The sequence below is a fragment of the Elgaria multicarinata genome, chromosome 1 (genome assembly GCF_023053635.1).
Source record: "Elgaria multicarinata webbii isolate HBS135686 ecotype San Diego chromosome 1, rElgMul1.1.pri, whole genome shotgun sequence".
In the NCBI taxonomy this organism is placed as follows: domain Eukaryota; kingdom Metazoa; phylum Chordata; class Lepidosauria; order Squamata; family Anguidae; genus Elgaria; species Elgaria multicarinata.
In genome coordinates, this window is record NC_086171.1 from 149,310,778 (window position 1) to 149,326,523 (window position 15,746).

The 15,746-nt window shown below is 39.8% G+C and overlaps 1 protein-coding gene across 1 annotated transcript in view; it reads left to right on the forward strand.

Moving 5' to 3' along the window:
- AGBL4 (AGBL carboxypeptidase 4) overlaps positions 1-15,746 on the forward strand; it is a 957,560-nt gene that overhangs the window by 227,840 nt on the left and 713,974 nt on the right. The gene's annotated exons all lie outside the window — the stretch shown is intronic.

Consider the following 15,746-nt stretch of genomic DNA (forward strand, 5'->3'; position numbering starts at 1 on the left):
AAAAAATGCTTGGCAACAGTCTGCTATTTAAATTTCATGAATATAGTCTGACATGTATTTCATTCCACTAATTCATTTTCTTCTTGCATATAAGTGGACACCATGCTTATTTTAAAGAGTTCACAGAACCTAAGAAAAATTACGCCCAGGAATAACTTGTTACAGTACAATCCTGCATATGTTTACTTGCAAGTAGTGATGCAATCCAGATTAGACAGAGGTGTTCCTGGTTAGTCAAAAGGCAGATCGGGGAATAGGGATTCAATTTATGCTGGAAGGGTTACCCTCCTCCTGAAGACTCAGGCTCGCACTCTGGGAATACAGCTGGACTTGGCCTTGAATTTTGATGCCTTGCCAGTGGCTAGGAGTGCACTTGCATAGCTGAGGCTAGTGTACCAACTATTATTAGATATGTCTGATTTGGCCAGGGTCACAAGTGCCTTAGTTACATCCTGTTTGGACTACTGCAATATGCTTTACGTGGGGCAGCCTTTGAAAACTATTCAGAAACTTCAGCTGGTCCAGAGTGCTGCAGCCAAACTGTTGTCCAGGGCTTCTTATAGAGAGCACACAAATCTCTTGTTATAAGAGCTGCACTGGCTACTGGTCTGTTTCAAAGCTTCCTTAACTCATATGCTTTGGCAATGTATTTTCTGTTCTGTTTTGTTGGTATACAAAATAGAAATGAGGAAAAAACCAGATGCACTGGTTCTATATGATTTTGGACCAGGCTACTTCAAAGGCTCCATTCTCCCATACAAGCTTGCCTGGTTCTTAAGATCTTTGGGAAAGGCAACCCTTTTGAGACTGCCACCTTCATAACTGATGGCAATGCAAAAAAGATCCTTCTTGGTGGCTACTCCCTAATGGTGGAACTCCCTGCCGAGGGAGGCTAGATTTGCTCCTGTTCTGTTGTCCTTTATTCAAGCAGTCTTTGGTATTTAAGCGGGTCTGTTGAACGGGATACTGATTTTACTGTTGCTGTTGTGCGTTTAATTGTGTTTTAATTAGCTTATAGTTTTTGCTAATTATAATAAGCTGCTTTGAGTGCTATTTTGCTAGAAAGGTGGGTACAAATCAAATAAATAAAAGTAAGTCCATTGAGTTCAGTGGGGCTTATTCCTATGTATAGGATTGTAGCTTTTGGTCCAAATAGTATAACTAGGGTAGTAGCCAATTTTAATTCTGCTTAGAGTAGACCCATTGAAATGAATGGGACTTAAATTAGTTGTGACTCTCTCAGCTCCCATTCATTTCCATGTTTCTATTCTAAGAAGGACTAAACTTAGGTACTACCTCCAGTTACCTGGAAATTGGCGTAATTGAATTCAGTGATACTTATTTCTGAGTGGACATGTTTTGAACGCACATTGCTTTTTTGTGTGTTTTACTGTTGAGTTTTGCTGTAACAGATTTATTCTTTTAAATTTGCACCACCCTGGGAATCTTTGAGGAAAAGTGGCTCATAAATTCCTTAAATAAATAAATACTCAAATGTATCTTCATTAGGACAATAGCAGCAAAAGTAGAAATGCACTATCAGCATGCTTGAAAGGGCCAAGTTACATACTGTATTAGTGGTGGATTTATTTTTACTGGCTTAACCATTGACTGTCTGTCTTTTTTGCTAACTAATTGTAAGCCGCTTTGAGAGCCTTTTTTGGCTAAGGAGCGAGGATAAATATGATAAATAATAAATAACCATGAAAGCAGATGCAGGGGGAGGGATTGTGATACATCATTGGAGGAGGTGGCATTTTTTTTAATCCTTTCCCGTTTTATCCTACCCAAACGTACCCCCCCTCCATGTGCTTCTTCCCCTCTAAAGTGTTATTTTCAGAAACTCAGCCCTTTTGGCAGAAAACAGTTTAGGAGGACAGGCACTGGCTTCCATATTGCAGTCCTAATCTGGATTACAGCTCCATGCAGCTGTTTTTGGTTTTAAGCAAGAATGCGCCTTGTACTAAACATGCAAGATGTACTACTATTGTAACGATTAGTTTGTCCTAAGACATAACAATGTGATGTTCATCTTATTTGTACTAAATAAAGCTACCACTTGAGAAAACATTATTTTCTTGTTTCAGTAGAAGCAAAATGAAATAAATCTCTCACCCAAATCCATAGTCAGGTTTTGATTCATAAAAAGAAAAGGTGGCTCACTGTTCATAACATAATCCTTTAAAGAGGTCTTGAACAATTTGTTTTCATAAATGTTTAACTTTTTTAATTATTGCCAATACACAATAGAACATATATGAAAGACTATATTCAGAATAACATTTTCTTTAATTAATTTCCATGAATGAGTCCCTATTAGATATTCATTCTTACCACATTGTATTGTGTTGTGATGCACTTTAGTGAAATTAACTTGAAGAACTGCTCTTTGCAATTTTAATATTCCACTGGGTTTTCCATTCCAGAAAAAACCCTCATTATTATACATGTACAAAGCTGAAAAGAAACAAGAGAGAGGCATATTGTGTGAATAACAGTCAAGGAAAAGAGACAGCTGGCATGATAATTTTCTAATAAAGCTTAGAAAAGGCTGCTGTGTCTTGGAAAAAATGAAAGAGCTTTAATTTCAGTATTCCCTTTGTTTGGATTTGCTTTGTACTATAAAGTTCAGAATCTTATTCACACCTTTTATGAATGCTAACATAAAAACAAATATATCATGTCAAAACTTTCCAGCAATAATGTGTACAGAAAAAAAAAAAACAATGGTGTGTATGTGTGGCTTGATTGACTCCGCTTGAACGTTTATCCCTGGCATTTTGGACAACTGACTTGGCTCTTGACATAGGACTGGACTTGACCTTCGCTTGCTCTTGGCTCCTCGACACTGGCACCCTCTGTTTGGTTCTTCGACCCGGATCGGTAGGCTTGCACTTCAGAACTTGTCTCTGGCTAGAACTATTGGACTTTATATAAAGGACTGTGTTTTTCTTAAACAGCAGCAGGACCCTCCTGCATTCTTGGCCAGAGATTTATGGCTGGGTAATTGGCAAAAAACACTAAAGCAATAAAGCATTTAGAAGAACGCTTTGACTCGCGGCTGGTCACTGAAAGTTCTACACAGTTGTGCTTTGCATAGACTACCACTGCCTTTCAACACCTATTGTACAGTTAAATTTCAAAGGGATTTCCCCCCCCAAAATGTCATTATAGTCTTCCTATAGTAGCAAAACCAAGCTTCTGTTACTGTTAATTACTTTTTGCTTGGTGCAGTGAAATATACTCCAGCCTAGAACTGTTCACACACATTGTACTTTTAACACACGTAATAAATACCTAAATATAAATCCCTGAATATAAAGATGCTTTGGCCACACTGACACTGTAAGGTATCAACATTGTTAAGATTGGAATTTGAAAATTGAAAGTTTAAATTTGCTGTACTCATTATCCATTATTTTTAGAGACATCTGCAAACAGGATATTTGTACTTTCCCCTAAATTTTGAAAGTGAAATATGCCTCATAGCAGTAGTCAGCAGTTCTGCAGAGAGCAAACCAAGGCACACACATGGAATTTACCATCATTTTATTTATTTACTTGGTGTATACCCACCCCTTTTCCACCAAAGAAAATGGGGCCCCAGGTTGTTTTTCCCCCAAATTTACTCAAGGTGGATTTTCACATTGTTTTTTCAAACTTACAGCTGCAATCATAAGATTTGTAAATGAAAGCTAGGATCATGGTAGCTAACAGACTAAACATGGTCACAGTTGTTGACCCAAACTCTATATCACAGTTTTATTTTAGTTAGGGCTTGTTCATGGACTGAGATTAGGCACTCTGTCCAATAGTAGCGATTGGCAGGGGGGTACCACTTTCAGCATCCAAGTATGTGCCAATCCTATGCTGTGTACAGTTAAATGAATTTTTGTTTATCCCTGATCAGAAACTAGTATAGTTTATTTTCCAATGTTAGCATGACGTTAATTATTGTATAGTTGGGAGTGTAGCGTGACAATCTGTGCATCTCTCAATGTTCACCTCTTAATAGATAATGAATTGTGGCATGTGAACCACAACCTCTTAGTGGATTCAATAGATTATAAAAAAACCAGTTTATAATCTTGTTTATAGCAAATAATAGTGATAGCTTTGTACTGCCCTTTTAAAAATGATAACTTCGTAGAGAACATTTGAAACCCAGAGACTGCATTAAAGCATGCAGCCGTCTGTGGAAGGAACCAGGACACTCAATTGAGGAGACAAATTAACCCATTAGTCCTAGTTTGATTTCCTGGAGTGTATTTGAGCAAAAAACAGTTGAACTGACATTATCTCTGAGCCATCTCCCAGTGATGAATCTAATGAACCGTCTTACACAGGAAGCCAAAAAACACAGTTGGTATCTTATTGTCTTCAGTGACATCTAAAGTTTGAGTAATTTTTGTTATTGTAACTGTTTCCCCAAATTTCCTGAAATGATAGAACATGGCTGTGAGATTGAGTAATTTATTTGAAATATGGGGGCTTCTTGCCTGAGGGGCTCTGAATTCAGAAATATCTTGGACAGACTACAAGTGTTCATCTGTCTTAAGGGTTCTACTTCAATAAAAGTGCATTGGTCTGGGCTGAGAGAGGCAAGTGATGTTCAGTCATGAAATTGAGTTTGACATTTCGCAGCAACCACTTCTACTTGGAATAATAGCACAAATCCTTTCATTGTACCTTTTACTTTTTGCCTCTGCCCTAGCATTTGACATGAAATGCACTTGTTCCTGTGCTATATAGGTATGTTTAAATTGGTATTGTATGTTTTTGCATCCAATTTTAAAAAACACTGACTTTGAATTACTCCTTATGTTCAAGTGAAAGCAATGCAGTGTTAGATGGACACTACTACCACAGTTACAATTGCATACCATCAGCTGGAATAAAATGGCCCTGCTGCCCAAGTAATTGTATAGGAAAGCTGCCTACATTCTTGCTTCTCACAACTACTCTGCGAATGGGTGAATCCTACAACATTTTGAGTAACAGCTGGATGTCTGCACTGACAATATCTAAAGTGTAGAATAATTAGAGAATAAGTTAGGATAACTGAGACACAGAGGAATTTACTGCATACATCTCAGGCCTTGAGCTATGGAATAGGAAAACTAAGACCCCTCCCCACTGATGTAAAATATGAATCTTAAAATGTGGGACACAATAAAGAATGAATCTTTCTCCCAGTAAAGACTTACTTACAGTAAAAATGCATATAAAAATTGAAGTTGTCTGGCCTCATTTGCTGCAGTGTTTTTTTAACAGTTTTAAATCAAAGTTTTAAATCAAACTTTCATTGATTTATGCAACCATATTTAATGCTTCTTTCTCTTTTCAGTTTTGGTGAAATGAAAAAATATGAAACTCTGACTGAAATGACTGGAACTAGTGTTCTCTTGATAATTTTGATTTCCAAGATAACTCTTCAATATCAGGGACACATGGCACTCATGATATAGCTCTCGTGCTCTTTCAGGATTGCTGTGGTGAAGTGCTTGGCAAGACAACAATGGCCCTGTTCAGACAACACACTAAACTATGATAGTTAAGCATTTTGAGCTAAACATTATAGCTTAGCATGTCATGTGAACCATGACTTAACATGTGGTGTGAACCATTCCTAACCATGGGGGCTACATATCCATGGTTTAAACATGCTCACTAACCATTTTCTGCAAAAGGGTTAGCGGCCTAACCATGGCTTAGCGTGTTGTCTGAACAGGCCCAATAACAGCAACTAGCATAGAGAAATGAAACTGCAAACTTGTTTCAAACCTCCTATGCCAGAAGGTAAAAAAATACTACAGTCCAGTCATTCGACCTAATCTTCCAGAGGCCTTTATTGTCTCAGATGATATGGATATCATGTCTTCTGGTGATGTTGTTGCAAAAGCAGCTAAGAATGATTTTCTCATAATGCTTCTTAGGTGTGGTCTGCCAAATGAAGAAAAAAATAAAGTTCCTACATGGTGTGAAATTCATGCCATAATCTCCAAGGATACAGTTCCATTGTCAAGGGTTGGTTTCTTGCCAGTTATTCCACATCTACTTGCTGACTATGCAATTGTGAAAATAGCTCTAAAAAAAATTCAAAATGTTTGTGTCCAACTAAGACCAGTCTGTCCTACCACTTTTCTGTGACGAAGAGGTTTTTCATATTTTAACAGACATTTTTCTTTCTCATCCAGAAGAATTCACTGATCTGTATCCCATGATGGGCATGTCCCATATGACAAAGGTAGCATTAAGGTGTGCAAGAAGTGGCATCCAGTCAGTACTGAATGGAACTCATTATGTTTTGTCTTTCCAAGGTATAATAATAATATCAGAGGCAATACAAACACAGTGGAATGATTTTTGGTGCAAAGAGGACAATTTTGCATTTGTGGAAGTCATTCAAGAGGTAAAAAAAGGTGCATCTAAGAGATCAAGAAAAAACTCACTACATGTTTGATGCACTAAGTGGGAAGGATGAATATCTAAGAACCAAGTTTGACACTTTTGTTAAAGAATGTGGAGAGAAATCTGAATTGTGTAGGTACTGGGAAATCTTCCTCAAGAAAGTTTCACTAGTAAAAAACTTGATTGTTGCTGATTGTGATGGTAACTGGAATTTGCATGTTGAAACTGTGGAGTCTTTACTTCCCATTTTTCGTGAATTTGACTGCATCAATTACCTATGGTATGGCAGCTGGTACCTTAATAAAAATTCATTGAAGGACATTTTGTTGTGAAGGATAAAGAGGGGCGTTCAATGCTGTAGCACCTGATATGAAGTTGGAGCAAACCATTCAAAGGTCCCAGAAAAGAACAAAAGGCTTTGATGGGCAATCGCGAAGAAGTAATTATGCTGCTCAGGGGCAGTTAGTGTACCGTGAGGTATTGATGATATGCAATTTGTTTCAAGAGCTTACTCATTCTGATTTACTGGATTGATGTGATACTGTACCCTATCATAATCTTCTGGGGAAAAGGGTGAGCATTTTGATGAAAATGTTGCACACTCCTAGATTTCATTCGACAGCATGTAAATTCATATTAAGTAACTGAGTCAGTGCAGCTTCACAATTTTGTAACAAAACAATATGTGGATGATATATAAAGGATTGACTTCTTAATGTCTTAAGACATGGTTCAGACCTGTATCAGCACCTCAGGCAGGAGAGATTTATTTATAGCTGTCAGACGCAATCTCTAAAGTAAAGCTAGCATCTTTTGCTACAGAAAGCATCCCATAGCCTACCACACCCAGACTTATAACTAAGAAAGTAATCGCTCAAGCATGAAATGGTGAAGGTAAGAATAAACAGCATGGTGGCCACCATCTTGAATATAGCTGAGTGACTACATGATGAGTTTCTGTTTGCATGTACTATACTCCAAGGTGACAGTGACCATGAGATATTGCTGCTCTCATCTTAGGAGCACTCTCTGTGTTTCAGCTGCCATGTTGTGGAAACAAACAGTTATTCTACAGGTTGGCATACATTTGTTTATTTATTACACTTATATACCACCCCCATAGCCAGGGCTCTCTGGGCGGTTTACAGACATGACATGACTTCTTTTACTGATTACATGTAAGCCACTCCAGGAGTCCTTTTGGTTGAGGAAAAGGCTAAAAATACTTTTCCTTTCAACTCATCATACAGACTGTACCTATGTCGAGAAAATCAAGCCAATATTCAACATGAAAGACATTTGCTGGCATGGAGAAAATTGTTCAGTCCACATGAGCTGTAACACGATTGACTTGCCGTGTGATAACAGCTGCCATGTGGAGTGATTTGAAAAGTCTGAAGTGTATGCCATTATGTTTTAATTATTGGCTGCTAGCTGCCTTGAGTACCTCACCGAAGCAAAGTGGGCTATAAATAGAAATATATAATTTAAAAGTGGTTTCCATGTGTATACTGTCTCTTTAATATAGAGTTATACATGCTCTGTGTAGCTGGGGAGTTTGCTCGCTATGTTCTTGGTGGGTGTTGCAACTGTATAGGGTTGTGCAAAGTCTTGATGAAGCTCTTTTGGCTTCCCTAAAAATCCTCAGATGTTTCACTTGAAGAGGACTGCTCTCTCTTCTGCTTAGAAATTCAATTAAGGCAGAATTTCAGTGGCAATTCTAATCTATATCCATGTATCCCCATCACTTTGAACCTTGTTTACCAGGAGCAGGTAAGAACTAGATGAGAGCTGCAATTTGTCTGCAGCAACCATGTCCTGTGCCTCTTAAAATATGTTTCTCTGGCCTCTTCCACCTCTCACTCCCCACTCCTTATTTTGCTTCTGAGCCAGATATCTGTGAAAGTAAAAGCTATAGCTTCATGACTGATAGAAATAGTGGCAAAGATTAATAAACTTCATGGATAGCTTGCAGTATCTTAAAAGGGAAATTTATACAGAACTTCACCTATATATTATAGTTGTTTGAAGGAATCCTTTCCTAAAAGTGGTTACAAATGATGTAATTTGCTCCATTACTACCCAAAGTGCAGCTCCAGATATGGTCCTTGTGCATTAGATTCTGAAACTGGCAGATCAGGAGTTTTGCTATCATTCTCAAGTAATACTAAGCATCAGTCACATCAGAGCAAAGTATTGATAAAATTGGAACCTGTAAACAAAATTGTGAGGTTTTGCTTTGCTGGTTTTGCTGGTAGATGTAGCATTTCTCCAACAGATTATATGGTAAATTTTACTGCACTGGATTAGATGATTCAGTCTCTTGCAGACACAGTATTCCTGCATGGAAGGCAAAGAATAACTGTTTTGAATTGGTTCTGTAACATGTATTAAAAGACTCTGGCATCTTTATTTTGAGAGGACATTAACATTGTAATGCTGATTTTGTGCAAAATGGGCAATGGCCATGACAATACTTATAAATCGGTAATTATATTCTGATTAGATGACATGTCATGGCTGACTTGAATAATGTGTACTTACATGATTTTTGCTTGATTTCAATTTGCAAAAGGGAGTATTGCACCTTGCAACTGTATAGAAGAAATTCAACAGAAAACAACAGAAAACTGAATAGCTCTGAGTGCCGTGCCATAAAAACTTGGGAATGGGGTAGAAATTAATTGAGGATTCTTGAAACTGCCTGAGCATCCTTTTATTATGGATTGATGGAGCACATGGGGCCCTCAGCATACCTGTGCAAATCTGAAGTTCTTCTCTCTGTGTTCCCTTCAGGATAGGGGTCAAGGAAATGGGAGCAAGAGGCTAGCTACTGCTATATTGGAATGGCCATCCATGTATCATCATAGACTAACACAAGAAGCTTGAGTGAGAGGGGGCAACAATATCCACTGCAATTGGCTATAGCTACAACATACCTTTTTCCTCGCCCAAGTTTCACCCATAGCACTTAAGAGCATCTAAGCTAACACAAAAAGCAAGGGAAGAATGTTGGTCCATAAGAAAAAGATCCAAAAGCTATGGTTGGGCAATACCTTTAATAGGACAAATGAAAATGTCACAAGATAGTGAGCAACCTTTCCAGTTCTCCAGGGGCCTTGCTAGACCAGGCCGGCGCCGCGCGCCGCCCCGGCTTCCAGACGCGGGACGCGCAGGGACGTTGGGATCCCTGCAGCGTCCGCCATTTTTTAAAAAAAGTTTAAAGGGTCCACATGCGGCCCGAAGACTCCGGACCAGGTAAGTCAGTTTTTTTAAAAAACGAAGCCCCCCCCAAGACATCCCCCCAGTCCCCCTGCCCACTCTGTCCCCCCACCCTCCCCATCCCTGATGCTCATGCCATCTGCCCTCCCTGTCCCCGGCCTTGCCCTGGCGGCGGCGCTTCCCTGCTTCCCCGGGTGGCGGCGCACCCCCTCCATGCCGGGCATTGCCCGGGCAGCGCTGCCTGCCGCTTCTCCGGGCGGCAACGCACCCCCCCATGTCTGGCATTGCCCGGGCGGCAGCGCCCGCCGCTCTCTCTCTCACCCCCTCCTGCCGGGTCCGGACTCCGCTGTGCCCGCAATAAGCCACAAAATAAGCCATGGAAGTCGCTAGACGTTCTGCAGTCCCAGGGTGGCACTGTGGAAAAGCTGTGCCATAAGCGATTCCGCTTATGGTGGCTTTAAACAGGCTTCAGTGCGGCCTGGGCCCGGATTCCCCTGTGCGTCATATGGACGCACAGCAGGGAAACCGGGCCTCACAGCGCGCTAACGCCTTGTCTAGCAAGGCCCCAGAATTCTTCATGAAGATGGATATTAAGAAACTCCTAGATTGGGCAGGGAACTGGGTTGAAGCCACAGAATCTGCATTTAGTCACAGTTTTATGGTGGAGTGTAGAAAGAGAGAGCAGACTTAATTGTATTAGACTTTTCTAGGCGCTCTGTAGGTTTCTGATTGCATCTAGGGCTACTGAGGCAAACAAACACACAATGCTTGATCGCCCATTTTAAAAATAAAATCAAACTGTTGCCCCGATCTGTTTCCATTCTTAAACAAAATACACAGGTTACTTGTTAGAGAAACATGACAGTTTTTATAATAGTAAAGCTGAAGATTAATTTTAGGTGAGAGACTTGATTAAAAACTAAAAGAGTAAATGGAAGCATTACCTACTGGTTGGAAGGAATGTAACCCTAAAAAAGTAAACACCCATCTTATGTATACTAAATAATTCCAGTTAACACAATTTCTGCCCACAAACACATGTGCAAGGTTGTATGTTACATTACCAGGAAGTAATGGCCATAGTTTAGAACTAGCTTGACTAACCTTTTGTAATCCTTTAAAGAGATATGTGTGAGTCTTCATTCTAGATTTTATTACACAGCAGTCTTTTAATGAAGTCATGTACATGCTTGCACAGTACACTTTGGATTTTACTACAAAGCAGTATTGTTTTCAAAGATACAGCTGGAGCCAGAGTAACTTAATCTGACTGTTTTCCTAGTCTAAATAATTTTGTACTCAGTATATATCAAGAGTTTAAAAATTGGAGTGTAAACCCAATTTAATTACATTTTAATTAAAGTCAGTTTACATTGTGCTAAGCAATACTCTGGTTCATACTGGACACAGATTCATGGTAAATTTAAAGGTATGTAATTCATCAACACAGAAACACACTGTACTGTTTGCTTCAGGAACAGGAAGCTAATAATACTGAAAACTTTTTGTTGCATTCATTGCACTCATCATTCTCATATCAGTCTCTGCTTTAAAAATGGAACAGATTTTTAAAGAGAAGATTGTTTAAATCCTTGTTAACGAAGGTGGTTAAAAATATTGCTAGAGGTGTTTGTGATGATGAAATGTAATTATATGTGCAGCTTTCCTAATGAGACTAGTGCTTGTAGGATCCATTCCAAAATATTGCTCTTTCTGAAGGCCTTTCTAGTTTTGATTATAGTATCATGCATTTAGAAACTGAGTATTTAAGTGCTGAAACATTTGGAGTGAAGCCACTTTTTATGGCATACAACTGTTTCCTTGAATGATAGTGAATGTGTTTTGTATAATTTTTTAGAAGTGTCTTTATCTTACACCTACAGTGATACCTTGTAGGGAGATATAATCAGGCTCTATGGAAACCTGGATAATTTAAACAAATGCTTATGGGGTTCTACACCCCCTCTCCAGTTTTATACATTAAGGCTTTCTTATTAATTTCCACCATATCTGTAGTGGTATGAAAATAAACCTTGCAATTGCTATACTGAGATGCAATTGCATATACTAACTTTAATTAAAGAGAACTCTAACTTTAAAATAGCATTAATGGAAGTATGCATCAAGAACCTAGCTGGTTTCAATTTCAAAGCAGACGATCTGGAAAGAATGCCAGTAGGATAGGTGTGAGATAGCAGAGGCCTTTTGTTGAGGAGCACATTCATTGTGGGCTTGATGCAGATAACTCAGTCTGATTGTCAGAGCATTGAGTAAGATTTGTAAAGCTCATAGGAAGCTTATGAAGATGCAGTTACTAACAGTTACTAACAGCATCTCAGTGCTGTAACACGGTACCTTTTAGATACAAAACAATTCTGTTAGTAAAGTTCTGTAACTACCTTCACGCCTGTTGTCAGGGATGATCATCATGATGCACTTGCTGACTCTTACTCCCTGGGCCCACTACCTATCAGAGCACCCTGCCAGATGATGGTGACTGCTCCTCTTTTTCCTCCTCTCCTGCCCTTCCCCTGTCTTCTTGCTTCCTCTTTGAGCCAATCTGGTGGCAGTGAGGAAGAAGAATGAGGAAGTCACTGTGGCCACATCCACTCACTTGCTTATCCACTGGCTATTTTGCTGGTCCCATGCTAGTGCTGAGCCAAAGGTTCTTTTGAGAGGTGTTTTGATAGGAAGTGGGAGGTTGTGGGAGGAGGTTTCACACAACTGTCCCCCACTCGACTTTTACAACTGCTGCTGCTGCTCTGTGTGTGTGTATGGCCAGCAGCCATTCTTGCTGAAACTCCAGTGTAAGGAGTTTCAAGGGAAGTAAGGGCAGGAAATATAGGAAAGAAGCATTATCCGCAATCTGATTTGGCTTCAAGATGCTGTCATTTAATCACATGGCATCGGCCGTGTTCTGGTGATCTGTGCTCCATATAATTAACATATGGTGTAGAGAGAGCAGGGCTGTGTGCTGGTCCTGCCTCTACCACTGCCTGTCCTACCCACCATGTCCTTATATTGGAGAAAGTTTAAAGGTGGGAAGACTTCCAAATGTATGAAGGCTGCTCCTTTGAGCTGAACATGATGGGGGCATCTTATACCCGTTCAGCAAGATTTTCACGTTCATGCTGTCTTCCAATGTGTGGACAGCATGGAGGGGCCGGAAGGGGACACAACAGTGGGAGTGTGACCAGTACGTGTGTCCCTGCTCTCTTGCTATGACTGAATAGGGTTGTTATGAAGCAATTAGAGTGAGGGCTGCACTTTCAGACCTCGCTCTAGAACAGCTTTTCCCAACCTAGCTCCTTCCACATGAGTTGGACTGCAAGTCCCATAATTCCCAGCCAGCAATGCCATACTGGCTTGGACTTATGGGAATCACATTCCAGAATATCTGGATGGTGCCAGGTTGGGCAAGGCTGCTCTAGAGCCTTGTAGGTAGCCAATAGCAACTAAAAGCACAATTGGTATTTTATTTAAGGTTACCCCTAAATTCAAATCACTGAAAGGCCTCAACTCTCTATGATGTTGGGGTTCATTTAATATCACCCCTAGTAGTAGTTGTTGTTGTTGTTGTTATTTATTTTATATATATAGCACCAACAATGTACTTGGTGCTGTACAGAATATACAAATAAAACTGCCTAGAGGCTTACAGTCTAAAATCACATTAAAATATATGAAGGGGGAAGGGGTTACACAAAACAGAAATAAATAAAGTTGTTGTGATCCTTCCTTGCTTTTGCCATCCCATGGCCCCAGAGGCAGAGCGCAGGTGAGCAAATCATGGTGGCAGCTTCTGCTGCTCCTCACTGTTTTCAGATTGGGCACAACGAGCAGGCAAGTGAAGAGAACAGGAGAGGGAGCTGGAGAAGTTCAGGAGGAGAAGCAGCAGCAGCAGCAGCCACCACCACAGATATCAGGGAGCAAGAGTAAGCCTCAACTTGTGACCCAGTCCAATTGCCCCCAAGTCTGTGAATGTGTATGAGCGATGAGTCTCTTCATGGTCACTTTTGCAACTGATGGTTGAAATCAGCTTATCATAAGGTTTATGAAAATATCACATTTCAGCACTGGGAGCCTAAGGAATAGATCCCAAGAGTCCTGCAGGCACACCACCTTTCCTAACAATTACATAGCCACCCCTTCTGCTATTATTATTATATGTTTTCTAAGTTGGTGAGTTGATATTGAGTAGCAAGAGAATAATTTCAAATTCAGGATGTCAAATGTCTAAAGTTCCACACAGGTGATTTGGTTCAAAGACTCTAAAACACTGATGTGTATTTTCCTGTCCCTATAGTACTTCTCTGTCAGAAGTGATCCGGCAATTGCTTCTAATCTATCATACAGTATTTCTCAATGTTAGAATCTATGTAAAATTTATGTCTGGTTATTTCCCGCGATATCCAGACGCAAAAAATCATAGACACTCAGATGTGATACATTTCCTCTACATCCCTATGTGACGTGATTTTTTTAAAACAACAACAACTTTAAAAGTAAAGTTGAACTAATACTGTTAGACAGTGCTACAATCTTTATCTTCTTTACTTCCTACCTCCTATTATCCTTTATGCTGCATTGCCAAGGTTACACTTCTATCCATAAGGAAAAATTCTCACCTTGACAGTACAGCAGCCACCTAGGGGATGCTTGAAGAATTCGATCTTCGTGAATTTCTGTATGAATGACCTGATGCATCCCTCTTGGATTAATGTGCAGTTTGGAACTGAGCTATACAATGGATTTCCCACTTCTCCAAATGTTGCAGTGCAATTCTCAACCGTTTAAATGTATCAAAACACGCATTTAAAGTATTATTTTGAGAGAAAATACACGTTGAATGTAAACCAAAATACGTATTTCTTTTTTTAAAGAAATTGCAGATTAATGTGGCTGTGGAACAGAATTATGGGTAAAGACAAGTAAATGTGGCATGGACTGGAAACAAGCAGATTCACCCATTCTCACAATTTATTTATTTGATATATTTTAAATTGTTCAATAATTAACATTCTCTGGGCAGATTATAAACAGCTAAAAGACTGAAAATTGTATACAGTCTGTTAAAATTATAAAATATAATACAGACATTTAAAAGAATAAAAAGAATTCAAAACAAGCAGCACAGGAATAAATAAAACAGCCATAATAAGCTAAAACTAGGTCCCAATAATGCCTGGGAGAAGAAATAAAAAAGGCCTTTGCCTGTTGCCAAAAAGATAACAATGTAGGCACCAGGCTAACCTCTTTGGAAGGGCATTCTATTAGTGGCGTGTCACAACAGAGAACGCCGTCTGTTTTAGCCACCTGCCTGGCTTCCTGCAGTAGGGACACCTGGAGCAGAGCTTCTGAAGATGACCTAAAGGTCCATGCAGGTACATACAAGAAGAGACATTTCCTTAGATACTCTGGTCTCTAGTTCATTGGCTACGGGGCTTTTTGGCCAAGTACCCCTGAATTGGGACTTCAAGAATCTCTACCACTGGAGACTATGAACCACCTTCATACCATGTACCATGTGTCAGCTATGAGCTCAGTCAACAAACATAGTTGGAACTGTCTGAGAGAGGAGGAGACCAATTTAGTGCAGAGGGAGAACACATCAGGGTCATTTGTGACAATGATACTGTCACCATTCCGTAGCAAACCTGCAGCTTCCCTCTGGAAAAAGGCACATTTTCAGAAAGTCATCTTTGTGTGTCTTTTTTTCTTTAAATGCGGTTCTGGAGTGGTTCCGCCGCAGTGTGCTCCATTTCCCATATTAAATTCAGGGTGTGCCTGTTTCAGTGACCTGGTCAAGGGGTGTGATCACCCCTCTTACACCCCCATTCCCTGTTTTTTTCCCCATTCACAGTAGGGCTGCTTTCCCATTCACAATCGCACAATTGCTGCTTTACTCATTGAGATAATGTAGCCTCTTCTTCCCCTTCACAATACTGTTGCAGCACTGTCTTAGGCATTCACAAAAGTGTTGTAGCTGCTTTACCTATGTGCATTATGTAACTTGTTTTTCCTATTCACTATAGTGCAATAGCACTCTTTTTATCTTTCACAATATCCCAATGGTGCAAGAGACAGGAGCCCTATCTTGACGGCGGCACTTT